Genomic DNA, 12,825 nt, shown 5'->3' with positions numbered 1-12,825 from the left:
AAAAAGACACCTGCACACATATGTTCATTGCAGCTCTATTCCCAATAGCAAAAACATGGAACCAACTCATGCCCATTGGAAGTGGACTGGATAAAGAAAATGTAGTACATATACATGAGGCAATATGACACAGTCATAAAGAAGAAACAAAATCATGTCCTTTGCAGCAACATGGATGCAGCTAGAGACTATCATTCTAAGTGAACCATCACAGAAACAAAAAATGGAATACCACACGTCCTCATAAGAAGGCCCTGATCACTGGACACACAAGCAAAAAGGTAGGGACAACAGACACTGAGCACTGCTAAAGGTGGGATGGATGGAAGAGGGATAAGGGGTACAGAACCATGCACTGGGTACCAGGTCCACTATCAGAGGACTAGGAACCAAAACCTCACCTGCACGCAATTTACTTATGTAGTGAATCCTCACATGTGCCCCACAAATCAAATCAAGTCAAATAGGATAAAAACAAATTAGCCAGTCTTGGGTATTCTATTATAGCAGCACAAAATGAGCAAGACAAGATTGAAGCTTAGGTCGTTCAGTAGAGATTTTTCCACTTTACTAATGCATGCCTTCAGTTCTACAAACCACCCTGTAGAGTCTGGTTTAGTTGTATCCCATAAATTTTGACATTTTGTATCTTCATTTTCATTTACTTTCATGCTTTTTCCTTTCTAATTTCCCTGAGACTTTCTCTTTGACTCATAGATTATTTAGAAGTGTTTGGTATAGTTTCCAAGTGTTTGGAAATTTTCCTTTTATCTTTCTCAGAGGACTTCTGAGGACTTTAGAGAACTCACTCTATAGGATTTCAATTCTCTTTGGTTGGTAGAGTGCATGTTCCATAGGCACTTGAAAGGCATGTGTATTCTGCTCTTGGGAGGAGTGTTCTATAAATGTTGACTAGATTCTGTTATTGGTACAGCTGAGCTCCTCTATATTCTTGCTGATTTTCTGTCTAGTTGTTTTTATCAATTGTTGAGAGATGGATGTTTGTCTCCAACTGTAATTGTAACTTTTTCCTTTCAATTCTATCAATTTTCGCCTCACATATTTTATAGTTATGCTTTTCAGTGCATACACATTTAGGATTGCTGTGTGTTCTTGGTAGGTTCACCTTTTTGTAATTATGTAATGTTCTTAGTAATTTTCTTTGTCTCTGAAGTCTACTTTATCTGATATTAATATAGCCTCCCTGTTTTCTTTTGATTAGTGTTTACATGATACATTTTTATCCTCTTACTTTTAACTTGCTTATATTGTCATATTTGAAGTGATTTTCTTATAGCAGCTATTATATATTAGTTTCCTATATCTGCTAAACCAAATTACCACAAGCTTGGTGGCTTAAAACAACACATATTTCTGGAGATCAGAAGTACAAAATCAGTCTCACTGGGCTAAAATCAAGGTGTTGGCAAGGCTGGTTTCTTCTGGAGATTCCAGGGGAGAATCTGCTCCTTATCTCTCCCAGCTTCTAGAAGCTGCCATTTTTACTTTGCTTTTATCCATATCACTTCATTCTCTTGCTTTCATCATATCTCTTTTTTGTGCCAAATCTCCTTCTGCTTCCCTATTATAAGGACATTTGTGATTATAGGGCTACCCAAATAATTCAGAATAATCTCTCTCTCTCTCTCTCTCTCAATATTCTTAACTTAATCATACCTGCAAAGTCCCCTTTGTCATAAGGTAAAAAGGGTTAAGAGGTTAAAGGGATAAGACCTGGATATCTTTGGGAACTGTCAATCAGCCTATCACCAAAGTTGTTGGGGCTTGGCTCCTCACTGGCCTTTTATTGGTTTGAGTGTGTGTGTGATCACAGTTTTTCTGTACTGTTTGGCTGGAATTGAGCAGTTACTGTCTAAAAGCTTTCTGTCTTGCTAGACTGTCACTTTCTTGTTTATTTGGCTAAGGAGAGCAGGCTTGTGGGGGTTTTTGGTCTGTGCCTTTTGGCAATTTTGGGTTACCAGTTTCTTTAGCTCCAAGTTGGGATATATGAGGCAAAAAGAAAATGCACTTATTTTCATCCACCCCTACTTTTAATATGTATACATTTGGGAATCTCAACTTTTATAGGGTCTCCTTGTACATTCTCTACCTTGAACAGTCCCTAAGTGATTATTTCTTATCTTTTGTACCTAACACCACCTACAAAGCAGTCTGAGCCTCTGGAGTTAGCAGATGGCCTCAGGGCAATTAGAGCCTGCTCATCTCTAAGAATTCCTGTCTTCATTTCATTTTGGGTCTCTGATTTTTATAAATGTTCTTGTTTACTCAGCAATGCATTTGAAGAGATATTTTATCCAGATATTTTTGTTGCTTCCCTTGGAAAGCTCTTTAAGGGTGTTTGGTCTTCTTTCCTAATGGAAATAGAAATTCCAGTGCTTTTTCCACCAAGACATCTACCCCACATCCCAAAATGTCAGTGTTACTCAAGTTCCTGATTTGGAAGCACCTGTATGCCTTTTATAGGGCCAGGTAAATCATGCACTCACTGGGATAGGAAAGATTGGAAGAACAGACTTTAGGGTCCCCTTGACAAGTCTGCTTGTCTTATCCTGGCAAAAGCAAGGCTCATATCCTTGATTGTGCCAGCCTAGCATTCCTTTCTTCTGATCACATCCTCCCAATTTTCCTTTGTGAAAGACATCCTCTCTCATTGAATTTAGTCATGATTGGACAGTCTGTTGTCCAATGTGCCCTGTCCCCTGCTAGCCAAGGAGGGTATGATACTGGAAAAATAAGTCAGATAACGTCCCTGGAAGCTCTCAGTGGCTCAGTGATGACAACCTGGATCAGTCACCCTGACGGTGGCACTCAGAAGACCTCGTCCATTAGCTCCTGGAGCCGGTGTCTTAGCTACTGTCCTGAATTCTGTCCTTTTCAAGGCTTTATTTCACAACTTTCCTTCAGTTTTTGAACTGTTCCTGACTTCCAATACATTCCTGTTACTGCTTAATTATTCAGAGTCATATTTTGTTGCTCACAACCAAAGAACCCTGATTGGTGGGGCTGTGGGAAAGGCTGTACTGCCTTGTCCTCCTTGGGGTGCCATTTGAATTTCTATTAGAGGAAGGGTGTAGAACCAAGAAATGTATGTGTGGGTGAGTCTTCAGAGGGTACCTGATATCCCAGAGACGTACAGCTTGTCCCAGAGACTTAGAATCTTCAAAAGTCGGAACCTAATCCTCATCCAGGGAATGGATTCTCTTATAACATCTCCACTGGGTGCTTTTCCAACTCTGTTTGGACACCCCTCCTGAATGGGGGAGCTAGCTATTGCCTGAGGCAGCCAGTTTCACCCATGGCTGCCTCCAACTATTTGAAATGTCTTCCTTTTATTAGCTGAAGTTTGATACTACATAGCATTGATTCTGCCTATCTTTCCCCTCTTGCTTTCTGTACCCTAGAAACTCCTCAGAGACTCAAAGCAAGGGCGATGTGTCCTAGTCTGGTTTTCTTCAGACTACACAACCCTAATTCATCCAATTGCTTCTCCCCAGTCACAGGTTGCAGCCTCTGTTTCATCACATTTGTCTTCTATAATATATTCCACTAATCAATGTCCATCAAAAAGGATGCTGGAGCCAGGTGTGGTGGCATGTGTCTGTAATCCTAGTTACTTGGGAGGCCGAGGTGGGAGGATTGGTGAGGCCAGGAATTCGAGACCAGACTGGAAAACAGAGAGATCCCACCTCTAAAAACAAAACAACTTTTAAAGTTAGCCAGGCATGGTGGTATGTGCCTATAGTTTCAGCTTCTCAGGAAGCTGAGGTGGGAGGGTTTTTTGAGCTCAGAAGTTAGAGGCTGCAGAAACTTATGATCATGCCACTGCACTCCAGCCTGGGCAACAGAAGGAGACCCCGGCTCTTGAAGAAAATCAAGTGTGAACCCCACAGGCAATGTAAACACTCAGGACAAAGTCAAGCAGGATCATCGCCTCCTCAGTCTGGGCACTCTACTTCTATTTTATTTTATTTGGAGTTGTGGGCACACGTGAGGATTTTACTACATAAATCAATTGTGCAGGTAAGGTTTGGGCTTCTAACAAGTCCTCTCTCCCTCTGGTAATGGACCTGATGCCCAGTGTGTGGCTGCGTGGCCCTTATCCTTCCTCCCTGTCTCCTTTAGCAGTGTCCAACATCTGTTGTTCCCACCTTTGTGGTCACTCTACTTCTTTTAATGCTGCCTCAAATGAAGTTGATTATGGCAGCCTCGTGACACTCCTGACTCATAGGGAGTTTAGCACTGGCTAAGCCTTTTTCATACATGCTGTTACCCATCCTGGCTTCCCCAGCAGGTCCATGTGCTGTTCGTTTTTTGAACTTACAGCCCTACTTGAGAATATAGCAGCTCCTACCTAGTTTTTCTATAGCATGTTCAGAAAGATCTTGCTATGGGGTCAGGTCATGTCTAGATTTCCTTTGTAGTATTTGTTCTGAATATGCAGAAGAAGGACTGTTAGGAAACAGTGTCCAAACACAGATTGGAGCAGAAGTCATCAGTGTAATTCTGAGAAAACCTCAACCCAGATTGGGGTTGGCTGAGGTCTCCAAAGGTAAGCCTCTTGCTTAAGGATATAATGCATGTTACTCATTTCCTTTTGGGAGCAATTAATTCTAGCCTTAACGTCAGACTTAAGAGCCAGAAGAAAGTGGGTTGAATCTGCTTGTATTGACAGTGAGCATAGTCCTTTTTAAAAAGGCTACAAGGTGGATTTGGATATTGTGAAGCTTGGATCCACTCCATGGAAGCAGTGAAATACTCAGTGTCTCTTGCCTGGGTAATCAGGGTTTTTAAGTCTAGACCCAGACTTCTTGGGGGTCAGCTCCCCAATCCTCCCTCTTTCTGCGTGTATCTATGCATATCATCTCAGAAGGGTTTTTCAATTTCCTTTTTCCCTCTGAGTGTCAGAAATACACAAGACTGGGAGGATCCCCAGGTTTCGGGGTCCCCTGAAGTCTCTGTTGAGCTGGCAGAAGGACCTGAATCTTTCACCCCAGGGGGAAGAGGCCCTTCTGCGTGTGTGCATGTATGCATGTGTGCATGTGTGCGTGTGTGCTGGGGCAACCTGACCAAAAACTGGTATAAATGAGAGAGCCCCCTGCATATCCATTATCTACTGCTGTATAAGAAATTGCCCCAAAACTTAGTGGCTTAAAACAACAGCGTTTATTGTCTCACAACTTCCATGGCATGGCTTAGCTAGGTCCTCAGTTTCAGGGTCACTTGCAAGCCTACGAGTCTTCTCAAGATGCAACTGGGAAAATCTGCTTCCTAGCTCACTCACATGGCTGTTGACAGGCAGGCTATTGGACTAAGGTCTCAGTTACCCATCCATCCTGGGGCTCCTTACCACATGTGTTTCTCAAAACAGCATCTTCCAAAATGGCAGCTCACTCATTAGAGTAGGCAAGAGACAGAGAGAGATAGAGAGAGAAAGAGAGAGAGAGAGAGAGAGAGAGAACGTGCACGCTAGTAAGACGGAAGTCACAGTCTTTTGTAACTTAATCATGGAAGAGACATCCTGTCACTTTTACCATATTTTATTTATTAGAAGCTAGTCATGAGGTCTAACCCTTACTCAATGGAAGAGTGTTACAAGGTTGTGACTACCAAGAGGCAGGGATCAATGGGAGTCATGTAAAAAGCTACCTGCCATAACTGTGACTGTATGGAGCAGGCAGGGAGGTCCCAGGCCCCAGGGCATATATAATCAACTATCAGCACTCTGTCTGGAAGGTTAACACAACAGATGGTGAATAGAGGGCAAGGGCTTGGGGACCCTGGTTAACCTGGACACCCTGGGTCGGAGCAGCCTATAAGACTGGGCCTGCATCTGGGTGAGTGCGGACCTAAGCTTCCCCAGATCCAGGCTGAATTACCAAGATGGGGGCTGCCTCTCATGCTTCTTGCTACCAAACCACTCTCCTAGTTTTACTATACTATGGGCAGCTGCTGTAGGCAAGGCACAATGCCGGGCACAGCAGGGAAAATCATTACTATACTGGGGGCATTCAATTATTTGCAAAAGTTCATGCAGTGTAACAGTGAGAGCACTGGGTCAGAGCCTGAGTCATGAGTCCACCGTGGACTCCACCCTGCTTGCTGGGTGCCGCCTCTGTGGGTTCAAATTCTCCATGCTATAAAAATGAGTCTAGTTCAACTTCCCCCATCTCACCCACTTTGGGGTTTTTGTGAGGATTTCATGAGATAATGACATGGATGGAAGGGCTTAGAAAACAATAACAAATGATGATGCTACAATTTACAAAAACTTTGACATCCATTATGCCACTTCATCCTCATGTTCACGTTCATGGAAGGGAGGTTCAGACTCACTAAATACTGTGCTAAGGGATGTTGGAGGCCACCTGATTGTCCCCAGCCACACACATCTGCTTACTGCACAGTTAAGGATGCAGAAGGCAAGGGATTCACTCAAGATCACACACAAAGATGATGGCTGCCCAGAAATGAGGTCCTGGGTATGGTGACTTCTAACTTAGTGCCTTTCTGGGAACCAGGGAACCCCTGGGATGCAAAATATTACCGTTGAGAGGCTTTGGAGCCAAACTGCCTGACCTCCAACCCTGTTCCCCCATCTTCTAATTTATAGTCACTACCTCCTAGGGGAGTCTGTGGGCACTGAGACTTGCTCAGCTATCAGAACCAGGACTTACTTGAATCTGTGCTTTTCTCATGAAGGTCAGCAGCCTCTTGGAAAGCTGTGAGGTACCACACAAAGGTAAGGTGTGCCTGTTGTTACTGCAGTGTAGGCTTCAGGGTCATTTCATGTCTGTATGTGTAGTCTGCAGGGGCAGTGGGAGCAGCCCTGGTTTCTTGAGGATGACTTCAGGAAGAAATCTTCAAAGTGAGACCTGAAAGCCTCTTGCTGAGAAGCCACGTGTCTGTCAGGACGTACTCACTGGGCTCGCCACTCTTGCAGTTGTGTTTCAGGAAAGCTGTTTATGTTCACTGTAGTTTCTGATTTGGGTGGAAAGGTTGATTCACTTCTGGGGTTTTGCTCTCCTCTGGGCCCAGCTGCAGGCCCAGACTGGTCCCTGTTGGAAGGAAGTCAGCCCTCCTCCCCTCAAAGAGGAAGGGCCCTCCTGGCTGTGGTTGGTGGCATTGTACTTGCTGGATTCCAAGCTGTCAGTCTCACAGGTGAGCTCCCGGGATGCTTAGCCTGCAGATTGTTTTGTTAAGTTTCTCCTGCAATTAATTTGGAAATTACCCAGCTACCCACAGCCTCTCCCAGGTGTTCTGTAAACTATGGGTCTGCTCCTGCCGCTTTCACCTTAGTGGGACCAATGTTGGCTGAAGCTAGGAGGGTTCTGGGTGGGGTGACAGGAGGCGCCGTCCCAAGATGGTAGGGCTTATTTTCAGCAAAAGCCAGTTCCCTTCAGCTTTGGCACTAACCATCCTACCCTGCAAGATCTGAAGCAACCAGATCCCCACACACTCAGAGACATTATCTTTAAGCCTCACACGCCCTGTGGAGATAAGTCAGAGGCGTGTAGAGGATCCACCCTGCTCAGAGGCTCACAAAGAAGACTCCTGAGCGCCAGTCAACATGAACATGCCAGTCTCCTGAGTTCCATATCCGGGGGTTGGGAGAGATATCCTCAGACTTCTGGTTTATTTTGCTGAGGACTTGCTATACCTGGGTTCAGGGTCAGTCCCTCCCATGCAAAGGTCACATGACCTTGCCATCCTTTCTTCCTGGACCTCAGTTTCCTCACCTGAAAAATATATAGTTGCAACCTGCTGCTTCTCAGAGCAGTTGTGAGGATCCAAAGAGATAATACATGTGAAAGTGCTCGGTACACCCTGACCACAGTGGTTTTTAGATAATGCCAGGATTATTATTAACTGTGTTCCTGATAAGCCACCTGAAGCTGGGGAAGGGTCCTGAACTAGAGTCTTCGATGTGTAACTCACTGTGTTACCATAGAAAGTCACCTTCCCTGGTTTCTCCTTCTATACGATAAGGAGTGGGACTAATTAATATGTTAGCTGTACATTTATTTATAAGACTGTGAAGAGAAACCTCAAAGGGAATAACTCAAGAATCAGCTTTTCCCTGCCTTGTAAGGGTCACCTGTATCAGTTAGAATGCATTTGGCTGCAAGTAACAGAAAGCCCAAGGAAAAGAGTCTTAAACTTGGAAGATATTTGTTATCCCTACAACAGAGCCTCCAGGGATAACGGTTGTAGGGTTAGTTCCCCAACACTCAGTGATGCAGTCAGGCCCCAGGCCCTTCCTTTCTGCTCCACGGTCCTCAGTAGGCTGGTGTGTTCTCCTAGGTTGGCACCCTCCAGGTCCCATATGGCTGCCACATGTCCAGGCTGTCATACTCAAACAACATTCAGAGGTAGAAAAGCACTGTTTCTCTCCCCCCATTTCTTTCAAAGAACAAACAAATGTTTCCCAGCGGTCCTCAGCAGACTTTCCTGAACGTTTCATTGATGCAGAAAGTATTCCATGCCTGTTTCTTAATTCCTGCCAAGGGTGATGGAATTATCACATTTACCTCAGGCAAATCAGGACTGCCTACCAAGGAGTAAGACTTCTAAAACACATGGCCAAATGAAACCAGAAGAAAATCAAAGTTCTGTGAGCAAAGAATGGGGATAAAATGGCAGAGAAGACAACACACAGTGTCTAGTGTGCCTTCTTCTTTAATATGCCAGAAAGAGGATAGATTGTTTCATTTCTGTCCAGAGTTGCCCATTATATAGTTGTCCTCAACATGCTTCATCTGGTCGCCTCCAGCTCTCTCATCAGAAGCCCTGGAGAGGACACTGTTCTTTCTTTAAGAGCACCTGTGAGCCGGGCTCGGTCACTCAGCCTGTAATCCCGTGCCTTTGGGAGGCTGAGGTGAGTGGATTGCCTGAGCCCGCGGGTTCGAGACCCGCCTCTACAGCGAGACCTCATCTCTACAATAAATAAAAAAATCAGCCAGGCGTGGTAGCGCGCGCCTGTAATTCTGGCTACTCGGAAGGCTGAGGCGGAAGGATCGCTGAAGCCCAGCAGGCGAGGCTGCGGTGGCCGGGAGCAGCCACTGTACTCCAGTCTGGGCGACGGAGTGAGATTCCAACTCAAAAAAAAAAGAAAAGAGCACCTGTGCAGGAGAAATGAGTGCAGACGTCACTTCACACAAGGTGAAACAGTTATATGCGGTTTTTTCTACAAATTTTGGGGAAAAGAGTTATGTGGGAGGGGAAAATTTTTTGAAAACACTCAAATATAATTTTCTCATGGCATGAGAAACGCTTCACAGGACTTGTGGAAATGACACATTCCTAATCACACTCCTTGGTCCTGAGGTCTGGGGTTTGTGAGAGAGTGACACGGTCTGACTGGAATTTGAGTTGGGTAGCACACTGGTGGCTGTAGGGAAAGCTGTCAAGGGAGTGGAGGAGGAAGCAGGGAGCCCTGTTGGGAGACTGGCGCTGTGATCCCAGAGATGAGAGGATCCTGCTGTGTTGGTAGCTGTGGTGGTGTGGTATGGGGTTAGGCAGTTCCTGCAGAGGGAATGGTGATGGTGACAAATTCATGGTGACACGTGGGGGTGCCTCAGGAACAGCAAGTGGTGTGTTGGCTGCAGCCTAAGGGTGCAGCTATGGGAGATGAGGATGGTAGGAGGGTTGTCATAGGGACCACAGAGGGTCTTGAGTGTCAGGTGAGAAGGTAAGGCTTTCTGCAGCAGATGGCAGGGGGTCTACTCCACAGGACTGGCTTCAGGAAGGAGAGACTGACAGTGGGGGCAGAATGGAGGCAGGAGAACCCATGGAAGACCCTGGCTGGTTGCTTGGGGCTGAGAACAGAGGCGGGTTAAACTCCATGAGGCTGTGGCTCCATATTTATTACATGGTTGCTGAGTGCCTTCATGGCTGAAACACCATAGCTGGGACCCTGCTCTGCCCACACCTATAAGCAAGAAGAGAAGCCACAAGACACCACTCCAGGTTCTCAGATAGCAATATAAGCGGGTGCTCTACACCAGGACTGAGATCCATCCTGATTCTGGCTTCCCAATCCCTTCCTCACCCTAGGAGGGGCTGGCAGCTGATCTCCGGGCCTCCCTGACTACGTGCTTCTGCCCACTATCTCCCCCCCCCCCCCCCCCGTTAACCCTTCTGGGCTGAGCTGGAAATCTGAGCCTTTGCCCTCAGGAGAGAGGGTGTGGGGTTGGCAGAGGAGTACGGGGAACTCCACAGGGAGCAGACAGTATTCCTCCCCTGAGGCCAAGCATCAAGGACCACTCCAGGGGCTCTGCAAAGGCTGGCTTTGACCTCAGCCAGGGAGAGGAGGCACCAGAGAGAGGGCAGGGACAGAGACCTGGCACCAAACTCATCGATGGTCTCCTATCTTTCCCCAACTCTTCCTGTCCACCCCACTTAAAATTTTGTTCATTGCTCAGTTTGGCCTGAGAAGCACTAGCCACACTTCCTCTAGGCAGTTCTAGCTGTTTCTTTAACTAGCCATGGGCTCGGTTTGCCCATCTGTACAATGGAGTCCCTAACAGGGAAGCCCATCCCCTGAGCTGCACTCTACTTCGAGCCCCTAACCCCCACCTTCACCCCCCACCCACCACAATGCCTGATTGCTTTCACTTCTGCATTGCCCTTTATTGAGCTGATGAGCAAATGCAGTCTCCCTTGGGGAGGGCATTGATTCTAGTCCAGCTGGGACACTTACAACTGAGATCTTTGGCTCTGTGGAAGTTCTACACATGCTCATGGTATTCCTATTTATTCCTATTGAGAACTCACACGAGCACTGAGATGAGAGTCCTGGTTCTCCCAAGTGCATTGCTATGTGATCCTGGGAACATGCTTCCCCAATCTGCACCCCTGGCCATTAATCATGGTACATGTACCTGTCTGAATTGCTTTTCATAAGGGATATTTCCCCTCAGCTATCTTGCCATGTCAACCCTCAGGAACAGGATGAGAACAGAAACCTGAGTTCTCCAGAAAGGTATATGTGATTGAGGCAAGGGAGGGTTCCCCCGGCCCAGGTTGTCTCGGAGACAGGAGCCCCTTCCTGCTGGCCATGGGGTCTTGAACAGAAAACTTAATTTTTCTCCTAAACTCCCCCACCTCAGACTTGGGAATGGAGCTGAGGGGATAGAGGCCAAGTTTATTCCAACTTGGGCAAATGACTGCTGCTTAGGGAAGGTACAGAGACCCCCACCCAAGGTCCCCAAAGTGCCTCAGCTGGGAGTCGGGAACTAAGTTCTAATTTGGCTCTAACTGGAACCCCAGCTTTCAAGATACTTTCAGAAACACTCTCCTTAAATGTAATGGTCACTGTCACCATACAGCTGGAAATGTGGGCTGAGGTGCTTGTTCCAAGGGCTAGGATTCCAAATCTCAGAAAGTGTCCCTAAGGCAGGAAGTGAAGCACTCCTCCCAGCCCTGCTGCTGTTGCTGCCGCCCTCTCTCCTCTCTGCAGCCAGAGCCACAAGGTAGCGCTGTGGCACTGTGCCGTCAGGGTTCTGGGCCACAAAGAGGAGGCCCCTGGAAGTTATTCTGGGGTCTCTGATCTTATAACAGAAAATATTTTTTTCGTGTTTTCAAAGTTCTGCCTCTTTGCCCAGAGACTCACCCAAGAATCTTGCTGCAAGCTTCCAATCTTGCAGGTCTGAAGTGGAGCCTGAGAGTCAGCATTTCTAGTGAGCACCCAGGATATGCCCATGCAGCTGGCCTCAGTCTCTTACGTAGAACAGCAGCAAGGGCTTGTTGCCTTCTCTAAGCCTCCCCTCTGACCCTTGCAGAAGTGCATCCTGGATTCAAACGACCAAAGCAAGAGGAGTTAGAAAATGACCCACACCCAGTTTTATAGATGGGGAAACCTAGGCCTACCCCATGCGGGAAGGAACTTGTTCAAGATCTCACAGCAATTCCGTGACAAAGTCAAGTCTCAGGCCTCCCGCATAGGGGAGAAAACAAAAACAAAAACAAAATCCAGAAAAGATATGCATGGAAATGTTAACTGTGTTTTCTCTGGGTGAACCCTGGATTTCTTTGATTTTTTCCCCCCTCTTTCTTTTGCTGTTCTTTCTCTCCCTCCTTCCTCTTTCTTTTCTTTTGTTTTTTAAAAACCTGGATTTAAAAACAAAAAACAAAACAAACAATGAACACGTACTGATTTTGTGATAAAATAATTTTAGTAAAAGAAAATTCTCACGTTCTCAGTAAATGAGACTGTTTACGAATGTGCTTGCTAAGCGGTCATGACATACAGCAGCAGCAAGTGTTCCGCGTGTATTTCAACTCGAAGCGTCCACGAGTCACTCTGGGGACGTTATCCTTCCGCTTTTGGGAACACGCACCCAGGAGGTGAGGAGGGCCGTCGCGGCGCCCCCGCCAGCCACCCACGCGCGGTCCTCTGCAGCCAGGACGCTTCCCCCAAGTGCTGACGTCAGGACTCCTTCCCTTTTAATCGGGGAAGAAGGTCCCCTAATGCCTTTGCGTAGTAAACGACCTCGGGCCGAGTCTGCTTTTGTGGCTAGCTTCCTAAGCTTAATTGCAAGCAAAGTTAATTGGAAAGAAAATAAATGTTACAGCTCCGGGGCGAATTCTAACGAGCCTTGGGCCATTAGGGAAGAACGCATCTAATCACCCCAAGCCCGGGGCGCCTGCACACGGCGCTGGGGTTGCAGGGCCCGGAGAGGGGTAAACGATTTTTCTGTGTTTATAATAGGAAGAAGAAGAAACGATAAAATAAGAAGAAATGCACCTCCAGTTTGTGAGCGCCCCGCCCCCCCCCCCACATGGGGTCCTCTCCCGCGGCTTGGA

This window comes from Carlito syrichta, unplaced genomic scaffold (genome assembly GCF_000164805.1).
Source record: "Carlito syrichta isolate Samal-C Ts95f unplaced genomic scaffold, Tarsius_syrichta-2.0.1 Scaffold149186, whole genome shotgun sequence".
Taxonomy (NCBI): Eukaryota; Metazoa; Chordata; class Mammalia; order Primates; family Tarsiidae; genus Carlito; species Carlito syrichta.
The sequence above is the reverse complement of the archived record's forward strand: the minus strand, read 5'-3'. Positions refer to the sequence as shown.